We start from the raw sequence: 12,350 nt of genomic DNA, 5'->3' as shown, positions 1-12,350 counted from the left end.
TGTTTGCTTTTCAGGCCAGATGCCGGGATTATGTATGAGTCGTGAATACGATGAGCGTGTTTCATGCTAACAGTGGGTAATTTTACACTCAGGATGGTTGTTACAACTGCGCATCCCCGTAAATAAGAGTTTTCATGCTACATATGTCATAATTTAACTTTTCGAAATTTAATTTTTACTAATTCAGACTCTACCGACTGAACTAAATTCATTTATTTAACTTTGTGAGTGGAAGGGTGCGCATTATTAGAGTAATTTTCAGCTTGCATGTGAAGTTTCCTCCCACATTGGCATTCTAATAAAGTAATTATTTTTCTAAATTATTCATCACATGCATTAATTCTTCCCCCCGTTCACAAAGAACTTGGCTGCCGTTCGCGTGGGGCACGGCACACACCATCTTGAGTGCAATTTTTGTATCAATGTCCCTTGCAAAATTTTGTTTTAAATAGTTAATGTTGTGGCAAGAGAGTTAAGTTTAAAGATTTCATTTGTTTGTTTTATTTGAAATATGATGCCACAACAAGAAAAGAAAATTACCCAACGGATTCACGACAATTAGCACAAGCCAGACGCGTGTCAGTAAATGTTTTTCTTTCAGGTTGTCGCGCCATCCAGAAAGTTTATATTTTATTTGTGTTTTATTTGGTGTTATATGTGTATATCTTTTGAAGTGTGTTGAAATTTTAAAGCCTTTTGGAGGGGAATACTTTATTAGAGAATCAGTTAGGCACATTAGAGAACAAATTTGTTTATTAGTATCACGTAAAACACATTTATGGTAATAACTCGTAGTAAAGCCAAAGAAATGGAGGGCTCTGCAGACAACAACCTAGTTCAAGAACAATTTGCGCAGGTTATTGAGTTCCCGTCGGAGTCTCAGGACACCGTTAGTGATGCTATAGGCGATGTAAACACTTCTCTCCATGAAGTAGTTCCGCCTGGAGAAAGTAATGTAAGCACTGAAAGGGCAAACGAACCGTTGAGATTAGGGAACCGATTCCTTCCACCTCAGCGCAAGTCACAGTTACAGGTACTGACCCGTGTCTCGCGTCGCTGTTTAATATGCTAAGGGAGATTTCAGGAAAACTAGAATCGCAAGAGAAGATACAAGAAAAGAAGTTGCTAGAAATTTCAGATAAGCTAGAAAAGCAAGAGAAAGCACAGGAACGGTCTTTATTAGAATTTTCTGGGAAACATGAGAGATCACTTTCGGAAATAGCAGAGAAATTAGAAAAACATGAGAAAAAACTTGAGAGGCAAGAAAGGGTACAGGAAAGGACATTGGAGGAAATAGCGAATAGGCAGGAGAACTCTAGTAGAGTTATGCTAGAGAGGTTAGAGGCTGTTGAGAAGCAAATTACTGCCAGTTTCAGACAGGAAATGCTTCAAAATGTATCAGAGCTGGAAGCAAGGATAGATTCCTCAGCGGAAGTTCTTGAGTCTAAGATCACAGCATCCTGCCAGGAGTTGAAAACTTCTGTAGAGGCAACTGAAGAAAGAGTTAACCAGCTAGAAATAAACACAGAGAGTAGGATAGGCGAGATTTCAGAGGTCCTTGGTTCGGATCTGGCTCAGGTCTCTCGTGATGTCAACCATTTACGTGGTGACATGGAGAGAGTGGGTGAGAATGTAGCAGCTGTGTCAAGTGAGGTAGATAGAGTAAAGGCCACCGTTGACAGTTCTGTAGGACATCTACAGTCAAAATTACGACGTGCAGAAATGAGATGGGAGGAACAGTTGGAACTGTTAAGGGAGTCGGTGCGAGAAAGCAGTTCCAGTTGTCAAAACACAGCCTCTGTTTCGCATGATGGAGTTGACACACCGGTCGCTGGACCGAGCCATGCGAGACAGTCCCCTGAGCTCTCAAGACGTCAGAGTTCAGATGAGCAGGCTGCCCCTCCCACCACCAACAACAATAACACCAGCAGCAGTAGTGGTAGTGTTTCTACCTGTCAAGTAGCATCAGCGCTAGGGCTACTACATAGGGATCTATCTCTTCCTACATTTTCTGGTCCTGAATCAGAAGTCCAGGCCCACAACTTTTTAGTCGAGTTAGAAAACTATTTTGATTTGACTGGTGTGTCAGAAGAGAGACGGCTTGCATGTTCATCCCACTGTTTTCGTGGTATCTCACGGCAATGGGTGCAGGTCACATTAAAGAAGTGCCGCAGCTATCAGGACCTCATAAAGCACTTCAAAGAGGCCTATCTAAGTGAAGAAAAGCTCGCTAACCTCCGTGCCTCTATTCTTGCATCGAGATTCGAGACACGGGGCAGTAAGAAACCCACAGAATACTTGTTGGAGTTGCTACACACTAACAGTATTCTCGACCCCCCTTTGCCTCCCCAAGTATTGTTGAGGGTATTACCGCGACAATTGCCGTTCTCGATCTATAGGTGCATAGTTTCTTCGAAACCGCGCTCTATAGACGAGTTGCTAAGTATAGTAGGTGAGCTGCAGTTCACCTACCAGCCACCGAGTACAAATAACAGGAGGGGAATCAATGCTCTTACAGTTGAAGAAGAAGAAGAAGAAACAGGGCGATCTTCCCCCCCACCAAGGAACAGTAGGCCGAGTAGCCCCACGAGAAGCAGGAGGTTCCATAGGGACACTGGACCTTATCAGAATAGGGGTAACAGAAGAGGCTATGGTAATAGAGAGAACAATCAAAACGGCAATTGGCGTTCGAGAAACTCCAATGGTCAGTCTCGTGACGATGGAGGATCTCGAACTGGGAACCATAGTAACAGGGGGCAAAGACGTGGTAGGAACAGGGGTCGTGGTAACATGCAGCAACGAGACAACAATCGCAATAATGACTATGCTGCAGAGGTGAACCAGCTCCGTGTTCACGACCAGAGGGCTAGACAGTCCACGAGACAAGTCTCGTCTCGAGGCAATTCTCGTGCGAATAGCCCAGGGAACAATCAGCGCAACTGAGAACTGTCCGCATGTTCTCAGAAGGGTACCTTGGATACTTGCGTGCTGAATATTCATGGACGACCGGCGAATTTTCAAACTGAGAATGTGCGTAATAGTGTAGTGGAACATAGTAATGAATTAGAAGGAAAAGAAGAAGATAGTTGTGAGACACAAGTGAAAATTATTGAGACACTAGAGAATGAGGACTGCGATACTTGTAAACGAATTATAGGCACCACACATTTCAATCGTGAAGGAAATAACGACATTCGTCATTCGGAAATAATGTTTTTGAAAAGAAATGGGGACAAAATTAAAATAGATAAGAATTTGTTCGATGAGACGAATGCGACTTTTAGGAATCTTTTAGAAACTTCAACTGAGAAACTACCTACGAATAATTTAGTGACACTTCCAGAAGTAGAAGTAGGTTTGTTTGAAAACAAAATTCTGGCATTACTAGATAGCGGAGCTAGTATCTTCGCGATCTCGCTCCAATGTTGGGAAATTATACGTCAGCGTAACCCCCACCAGCGTTTATCAAGTCATCCAATATACGTGTCAGTTCGGCGTTCGGTCGTTCCGTCGCGTCGATCATCGGTCAAGTATTATTAGAACTAATTATTGCGGGTAAGGAGTTCTATACTTCGGCAATAATTGTGAAAGGGCTCAACCGTGAACTCATTTTGGGTTCACAGTTTTTTGTAGAGAGTAGAGCAATTTTGGATTACGAGAGAAACGTCCTTTTGTTGAATCACCCCCACCACATAGAAGTTTCTTTTCGAGACATAGAGGTCGAGGAAGAAGATCTATTTATAAGAAAATTATCCTGGGAGTTCGAAGATGATGTGGTTGATTTATATAATCCCACTGTTAGTAGTATGTGCGCGTCAAGGATAGGACCGCTTACTACGCCGCAGTTCGCGCGAGCGTCAGCAGATGGATGCCACCAGCAAGAATTGGCTACTCTGCGCAGCCAGTTGGACGATGGGAAATTCCCAACTGCAGCCGAACTTGCGAATGTTGTGTACTCGCCACAGGAGTGGTCGAAGGTTCGAACCCAGGCTACACCCAATGATATTAGAGACCATGTCGAAAAGTATACGGATTTGAGTGGGGATGAGAAACAAATGTACGCCGTGCTCTACAGACATAGTGAGATCTTTGATGAGAAGCCCGGTACGGTAAGGGACTACCACCACACTATAGAAGTGACCGATGACCGACCAATGAAGACCCGGATGTATCCGTACCCACTAAGGCACAGAACTGCTGTCACGAATACTATTAATCGTTGGTTGGCGTGGGGAATCATAAAGAAGCATCCCACTTCTTATCTAAGTCCGCTGGTCATTGTACCGAAGAAGAATGGGTCACTCCGTATATACCTGTATGCGCACAAGCTCGGAGTCATTACGCGCTGTGAATTCGACCAGCCAATCCCTGCACTTAGTACTCTTCAGGATTTATGTGAAAGGCGCTGGTTCAGCAGCTTAGATGCAGTGGATTCTTTTCAACAAATCCTCGTTGAAGAAAATAGCCAGAAATATTTAGGTTTCCTTCACGATGGAATAACGTATGTTTTTAAGAAGCTGCTATTTGGGACGAAGCAGAGCTTGGTTTCATGTGTGCGTGCAATCAATTCCATTCTCGGGGATGAGTGTCGTGATTTCTGCGGCCATTATGTCGATGATGTGACAATATCGTCATTTTCTTTTGAAGAACACATGCGCCATCTAGATGTTGTCTTAGGAAAGTTGAAATTAGGAGGTCTCACACTAAGACTTAAAAAGTGTCAATTTGCCCGCCGTAGAATTTCAATTCTAGGTTATGACCTCTCGCCTGCTGGAATTGAGAAGTCGCAGGAGAAACTAGAGAAGGTCATGGAGTTCAGAAAACCCAGAAATGTCAAGGAATTAAGGAGTTTTATTGGGTACTGTCAATTTTACAGAATATTCAGTACGCAGTATTCAGAGATATTGTATCCTTTATTTCAGTTGCTAAAGAAGGGAGTGAAATTTAAATGGCTTCCCTGTCATGACGAAGCGTTTCAAAGGATACGTGAAGTCTTTAGAGAAAAAGTAGTGCTAAAGAAGCCACTCCCTGACAGACAGCTTATTTTGGAATGCGATGCATCCGACGTAAGCTGTTCGTCACATCTTTATCAACTTGATGATAATGGCGAGGTCAGTGTAATTGGGATGACGTCACGCATCTTCAATGCAGCAGAAAGGAACTATGGAATTTCTGAGAAGGAAATGGCAGGAGTAATAGATGGGGTCAGCAAGTTTAAACACTATTTAGTAGGAAATCATTTGAAAATTCGCAGCGACCATCAATCGATTCGTTTCTTGCTGTTATGTAGATTAACTTCTCAGCGTCTCATGCGTTGGGTGCTTACTTTGAGTATGTTATCATTCGAGTTTCAGTATGTGAAGTCAAAGGACAACTTGAGTGATTATCATTCTAGGTACCCACCAAATACAGGTGTTCAATTTGACAAGGCAAAGAAACTTGTTTTGAACGAATCTCTCATGACCATTCTGACACACATTCCTAGTCAGATGAGAGAACTGATTGCAGTGTTGCCAGAACTGCAAACATCTGACCCTGTATTTGGCGACGTCAAGAGAAAGCTGCAGAGTCAGGAAAACTCTGGAAAAACCGCCAGTGAGAATTCACCAGTACTTACTCTCAAATGGACGGCTATGTAAACGTGACCGGTCTGGTCTACGGATTTGCATACCGGAAGTACTTGTGCAGCCATTGTTGGAATATTACCACAATGAGCGAGGACATCTGTCTGCTAGTAAACTCGTGCCGATGTTAACAGAGTACTTTGTATGGCCGAAGATGAGAAGTGCCATTAAGAAATTCTCAGCTTCCTGTGGTTTGTGCCAGAAAGCATCCCCCCCTCACATGTATCGTTCGGGACCACTGAACTCAGTTTTAGTTCGTCGTCCTGGGTATATGATCTGCCTGGACTGGTTGGGGCCTCTCCCTGTGGGGGTAGGCAACGTGAGTTACATTCTTGTATGCGTGGATGCTTTCTCAAAATTGATAGGATTATACGCTTGTAGAAGGGCCACCACAGATACAGCGTTGAAGTAGCTGAAGGAGTTCCTGAAACTGTGCCCGTCCGCCGAGATCATCTTGACAGACAATGGGACACAGTTCTCAAGTGCGAAGTGGAAGAAGGAACTCTCGGACTTAAACCTAAAGCCCATCTATAGTACACCGTACTATCCACAAGGAAACATGGCCGAGGTGGGTGTGAAATCGACAGTGAGAATGTTAAGAAAACTGTGCCATGACAAGCAGAAAGAATGGCCCAAACATCTTGAGAAAATAGAAAAGTGTCTCAATTCAAGTATACATCTGTCGACTGGTTTGAGTCCATATCAAGTACACCTGGGAGAATCACCATCACGAGAATTGGCGAAAATATTTGAGATCCCAGAAGTAGAGAGACACAAGTCATTGCGATACTACGCAGAGTTAGCTGCACGAAATTTGAAGAAGTCTGCACAGAGGAGAGAAAAGGCCTTCGATAAACGTCGCGAGCCAGCGCGTTTCGAGGTTGGAGAATTAGTACTGGTCAGAGCTTTTCCCAAGTCTGACGTTTTCTCGGGAATAACAAAAAAGATGCTCCTCCTTTACACGGGACCTTACACCATCCTTTCCGCATCGAATAATAATGTGTGCACACTCGGTGATCCTGTGACGAGAGAAGTAATTATGAAACGAAATTTGTTTCATTTGAAGAAGTACATAATGCGTGAAGTCGCACCTCCGCAGGAACCAGCTGACCTGATGACGTCGTAGGAGAGGAAAGTAAACACAACGCGTCATACAGGAAGGAAGGCTGATGGTGCAATCACTCACAGTCGCACCTCGCTACCACTGGCACAAAAAGAGAGTTGTTGCGCTGAGTGTTATATTGCAGATAGATATTTTGTGTATTGGTTATGCCGTATTAATAATTAGTTTTCTTTTGATTATTATGAAAATATATTAATGTATGTTAGAGATATTTTGTTTAACTTTCAGTATATACGGATCATGTATGATATTTGCATAAAGTGTATTGTCACCACTTCTGAGAAAATGCAACGATTAAGCAATTAACGGTTGCATTTCCTTAGGAGGGGAATAATGTGAACAGCACATGAACTGTGTTTTTATATAATATTTGCATATCAAATTTTTGCTTGATTTTGAGAATATTTAATCGTTTAATTAGGGGAATTTACATATTTATTTTATTGGATTTGCATACGTAGCAGCGGGAGCAGATGACTCATTTGCATTTCATGTATATATATTGTTGGTTTAATGTATTTTAATAAATATAGATTAACAACAGGACTGGACGTGATACTGGGACAGAGATATTTTAATATAATTTAAAAACTATAATGGAGAAGATAGAACAATTTGAGTTTCACATACGCTAGTTTGCTTTTCGTAGAGGCAGAGAAGTCCTCAGAGAAAAAAAACTTAAGAAAGCTTGCTTTTCTGAAGGAGCCTTGTTCTACAGGAGCGTGGGAATCAACAGTTAGCCACTGTAGCTACCTTTATTCTGATAAAGTAACCATGAGCTCCAAACTTCGTCCATCAGCAGAGCTAGTCTCACTTTCTAGTCTAATATTAGTTAGGGACATACACTGACACTATGGAGACAGCAAGTCGGTCTGCACAATAGTTTCGAAGCAAGCAAAATTATAGCGTATCCGTGACAAATTGTCGATACAATGGAGTGTGAGGTTTGCAAGACACACCCCTTTTTCGCGTCCTAGTTACAGGATGCGTCGCTTGGACAACGAGCTTCTATCGGAGAGGAGAAGTTTGACAAATTTGAAATTTTGGACGAGTCCATTTTAGTCCTGGTTGTAATAGTTCAGAAACATCCGTCAGATGTCTCTGGTGGGTGATCATTTCCGTCTGCTTTCCCGTGCATGATTTGCTACAAGAGTATGTTTTGTAATATGTAAATAAACTTTCTGAATGTATCCGTATTAATTAGATATATTTAAATCGATAGTTAGTTTGCATTATATTAATGGCTTGTACTAATAGTAATTATAAGCCTGATTGATGGTTTTGAGAGGTGATCTACAGACAAACACAAACCTTAGTTTTTATTTTTTTAAACATCGACGAGACTCCAAGGCTGAATGTTAGAGATAAGAACCCTCAAACCATGTTATAATACTCGTTTTCAGGTGTCAGATCAGGACAGCCCGGTTTGGGACTGTTATAATATAATATCATATGTGTAGTTTATTTAAATTGTTGTATTTATGCTGAGAAATCATGTTAAAGTCAAAATCTTTCAATGTAAACATTCCAGGTTTATGCCATTCTCAATGTCACTTGGACAGAAAGTTAGTTTCTTCGTTACGAGATGGCTCCACTTGTCAAGACAAGTCCGCGAACATGTCGAGTGACAAGTTAATAATTTTTTTGTGTGTTTAATTAAACATTGCCAATTAACACGGCATAGTAATTGTGGGTGTTATACACCATATTAAAGCTTATTAAATAAGCTAGCACGCACATATAGTGGCGTTTAACAGTTTAATAGACGTGAGCTAGAAAACGCATAAAAGTAAACAAACCTGTTGAATGTAAGAGTTAAGTAGGTCACTGGAAAGCTTCCGGTGAGGGAGGAACCTACCTCACCTATTTTGGGAGAAGCGTTGGATAGTGGTTTGACCCGACGCGGAGTTCAAACAGACAATGAACTTCGGTTGAAATAAAACCGTAGTGTACAGAACACGAGGGACAGTTAACTCTTGGTTTTCGAAGTATACGCATCGGTCGTGTCAAAAGTGATTTTTCTAAATAGCAGTTAAATTTTAGTTTTCGAAGCATAAACAGCATTTACTACAAACTCAGTTTCTGAAGTGTTAGTGGAATGATAGTGTTGGAAGCACACATAGTATTTACGAAAGTTCGGTTTTCCGAAATGTCAGTTCGTTAATAGTTTTGTTACGTAGAGAGCATGTACGGCAAATTCGGGTTTGAAGTGACATTTCTTCATATTAACTTGTGAAGAGCTTAGCCCATACTAGACATTAGAATAGTATTTCAAGCGCCGTAAAACATGTTCATTGTCTATTCGCAGTGAGTACTAAAAATTTGCTAAATTATTGGTCAAAACAAACTTAATGCCTGTCATGTTAGGCAGTGACCAATGTTGCATTACTTCGCAGCTTGTTTTAAGTAATTAAGACACGCGTATAAGAGAAGTACCATGACCCAGAGGACAACCCTCTCAATCGCCACTGACGGAGTGTAACTCAGGTGCTGGATGGACAAACACCTGTGGAAGGAGAGTAGCAGCGACCCAGAAGAGGAAGGAGAATGGTAAATGCAGACAACCTTGGCCGTCAACTTCGGAAGCAACATCGTAGTGCAGTATAAGGAGTTTAAACATACATGAACACTTCAAGAAAGAAGATAACGGGAAATTGACTTAATGAAGTGCACGAACAATTAAGCGAGAGCTCCGCTTTGCAATAAGTGTGATTCAAAATTAAAATTAATTTTTTTTTCGTGTCTCATTGTGAGACTGCGCGCGAGTGATTTTGTATCATAATATATTTACGTGCTTGGAATGTTGGATCTGCATATTAAAAAGATTCCATCAGAAAATTTGGGATTCTCCTTTTCTTCCATCAGTTTGGCTGCCAGGTATGTGTTACCATTTCCTGTCTATATGTTTGCTTTTCAGGCCAGATGCCGGGATTATGTATGAGTCGTGAATACGATGAGCGTGTTTCATGCTAACAGTGGGTAATTTTACACTCAGGATGGTTGTTACAACTGCGCATCCCCGTAAATAAGAGTTTTCATGCTACATATGTCATAATTTAACTTTTCGAAATTTAATTTTTACTAATTCAGACTCTACCGACTGAACTAAATTCATTTATTTAACTTTGTGAGTGGAAGGGTGCGCATTATTAGAGTAATTTTCAGCTTGCATGTGAAGTTTCCTCCCACATTGGCATTCTAATAAAGTAATTATTTTTCTAAATTATTCATCACATGCATTAATTCTTCCCCCCGTTCACACACTCCAAAATTCCATTGTTTCGGTATTTTAGGTTTATCTTTAATCAAGAACATAACACAATTTGCGAGCATTTGGGGCAAAAGAATTGTGCTCACTATTTCAGTCTTGCACATTTTTAGGAACATAGTCATGTTTGTTTTATTCTTTATTCAATTAAAGCTATTGTTTCTCAAAATAACTCGACAAGATTTGAGACGAGACAGGGTTCTTCCAACAGAAAAAGATACATTTTTCGAAGCATCACTTTACACAACATATTTTCGAGGCGAAACAACCTCTAATCTTGTCTCGTGCGAATCCCTATTTGCACGAAATAATATTAGAATACAGTAAAAAAAAAGAAAATATTAATTACCTTATAAAGTAATCAAACCTTAAAAGTCACCTATTTACAATTTTCTGTGAAATAGCTCATATTTTAAGGGGGTTATTCATATAGTAATAGAATATTTATAATCAACGATCAATTACTCTGTGAAGATGCTGAATTTTAAGGCGTGTGTGCACCTTCTGTTGCATTTGGGTGCAAATTCGGTAATTTCGGTAGATTTTCTTAGTATCCTCTTTTCTAAAAGTATGTAACAAAGTGAAATTTAGGTGGGCTTGCAAGAAATTGGGGAGGCTTGATCACCCCAAATTAGACCTAGTGACGCCACTGCCAACAAGCCACCAGTCACGAAAGACAAAGGGAAATATTTAATTCAATAATAATAAAAAAAGTTGAACTGTGTAAATTTAGGACTATAATTGTAGATGAAAATCATTATAAGTACAATTATGTTTTATATTTAATTGAGCTTTTTTCCCTATCGCGGAACTTATGTCCGGCACGGAATCGAACCCGGATAACCCAAGGATCTCTGCTTCAGATAATCGCTGGTTAGAAATGTTCTCCTTCAAATAAAATGAAATGACATATTCAGTTTAACGTCCCACAATTATGCTCCGAGGCTAAGAGAGACGATGATGATGAGAAATTAATCAAATGGTGGAATGAAGAAAGTGGGAGGGAACGGAAGAACCCCGAGAAAACTACTGCATACGGTGTTTGTCCTCCAAAAAGTTCACTTGGCGCTCCTTCAAATAAAATACAGCTACAAATAAAACATTTTCTACCCTAGAAGAAAGAATCTCCTTTACATTGTTCCGTCCATTAAATGTACTGTACATATTAACAATTGCTCTACTGAAACCATCCCTGCAACTAGTGATGTGAAGTGGAAAATTTTCCGCTTAAAACTTCCCATTTATGAAAATTTTCCATTCTAAACAAATATTCACTATCAACTATTAACTCCACATTAAGCCGTGATATTGATTGAATCTATGAATAGAAATATGACATTACAGCAAATTATAATCATCCAACTTTCTAGGTCCTATAATGGGAAAATATATAAATATTATTGAGTACCTGGTAATAAACCTAGTATTTGATAACACAAGAATTATTTAAATATATGATAGAACAAGCGAGCGTCGTTCTACAGTATGAAACTACGTAAACTTCCAAACTATACAAATTCAATAGTAAAACAAGAAATAGTAGAAACCGGAAGTAGTTGATTTCTGCCACTTACGGCTTAAATATTAGGTTGTCGAAGGAGATGGGACCTATTATTGGAACGACGAATCGTTTCCCGAAAACCGTTTCTCAATAGCTCTCACTGTTTTTGAGTTATGACCAATATTGTTGAAACCAGAAGTGGTTCAATATAGCTTCTGGTTTAATTCGAAGATTGGTGAAAGAGATGGAACCTATTCTTGGGATGCTGAATCTATTTCCGAAAACCGCTTGTCGATAGCGCTTACCGTTTTAGGTCTATGAAAATCAATATTGAAACCAGAAGTAGTAGTGAATTTATACCACTTCCAATTTTAGTGGAAATACAGGAGTGCAGATGGTTTGTCCCCTTAAGACCTTAAATCGATTTCTGAAAACTCTTTATCGCTAGCTATGTTTTATATTCGTTTATGAGTTATGAATATGTTTGTTGAAACCAGATATGGTCGACTTCTACCACTTCCCGTTTAAGTAAGATTGTTGAAAGAGATGGAACGTATTCTGGCAATGCAGAATTGATTCCCGAAAACCGTTTGTCGATAGGTCTCACCCTTTTAAGTTTATGAAAATAAATATTGAAACCTGAAGTAGTAGTGAATCCTATCACTTCCAGTTTTAGTAGAAATGCAGGAGTTAAGGTGGTTCCTTTCATATCCACCTATTTCCGAAAACCGTTTGCCGATCGCTATTACCGTTTTTTACTCGTGGTCTTTAATTTGAAACCGGAAATTTCCGATTTCTACCACTTCCGGTTTAACAGATTGACAGCCAAGGTGA

This window comes from Thermobia domestica, chromosome 5 (genome assembly GCF_964235325.1).
Source record: "Thermobia domestica chromosome 5, izTheDome1.hap1.1, whole genome shotgun sequence".
Classification (NCBI taxonomy): Eukaryota; Metazoa; Arthropoda; class Insecta; order Zygentoma; family Lepismatidae; genus Thermobia; species Thermobia domestica.
The sequence above is the reverse complement of the archived record's forward strand: the minus strand, read 5'-3'. Positions refer to the sequence as shown.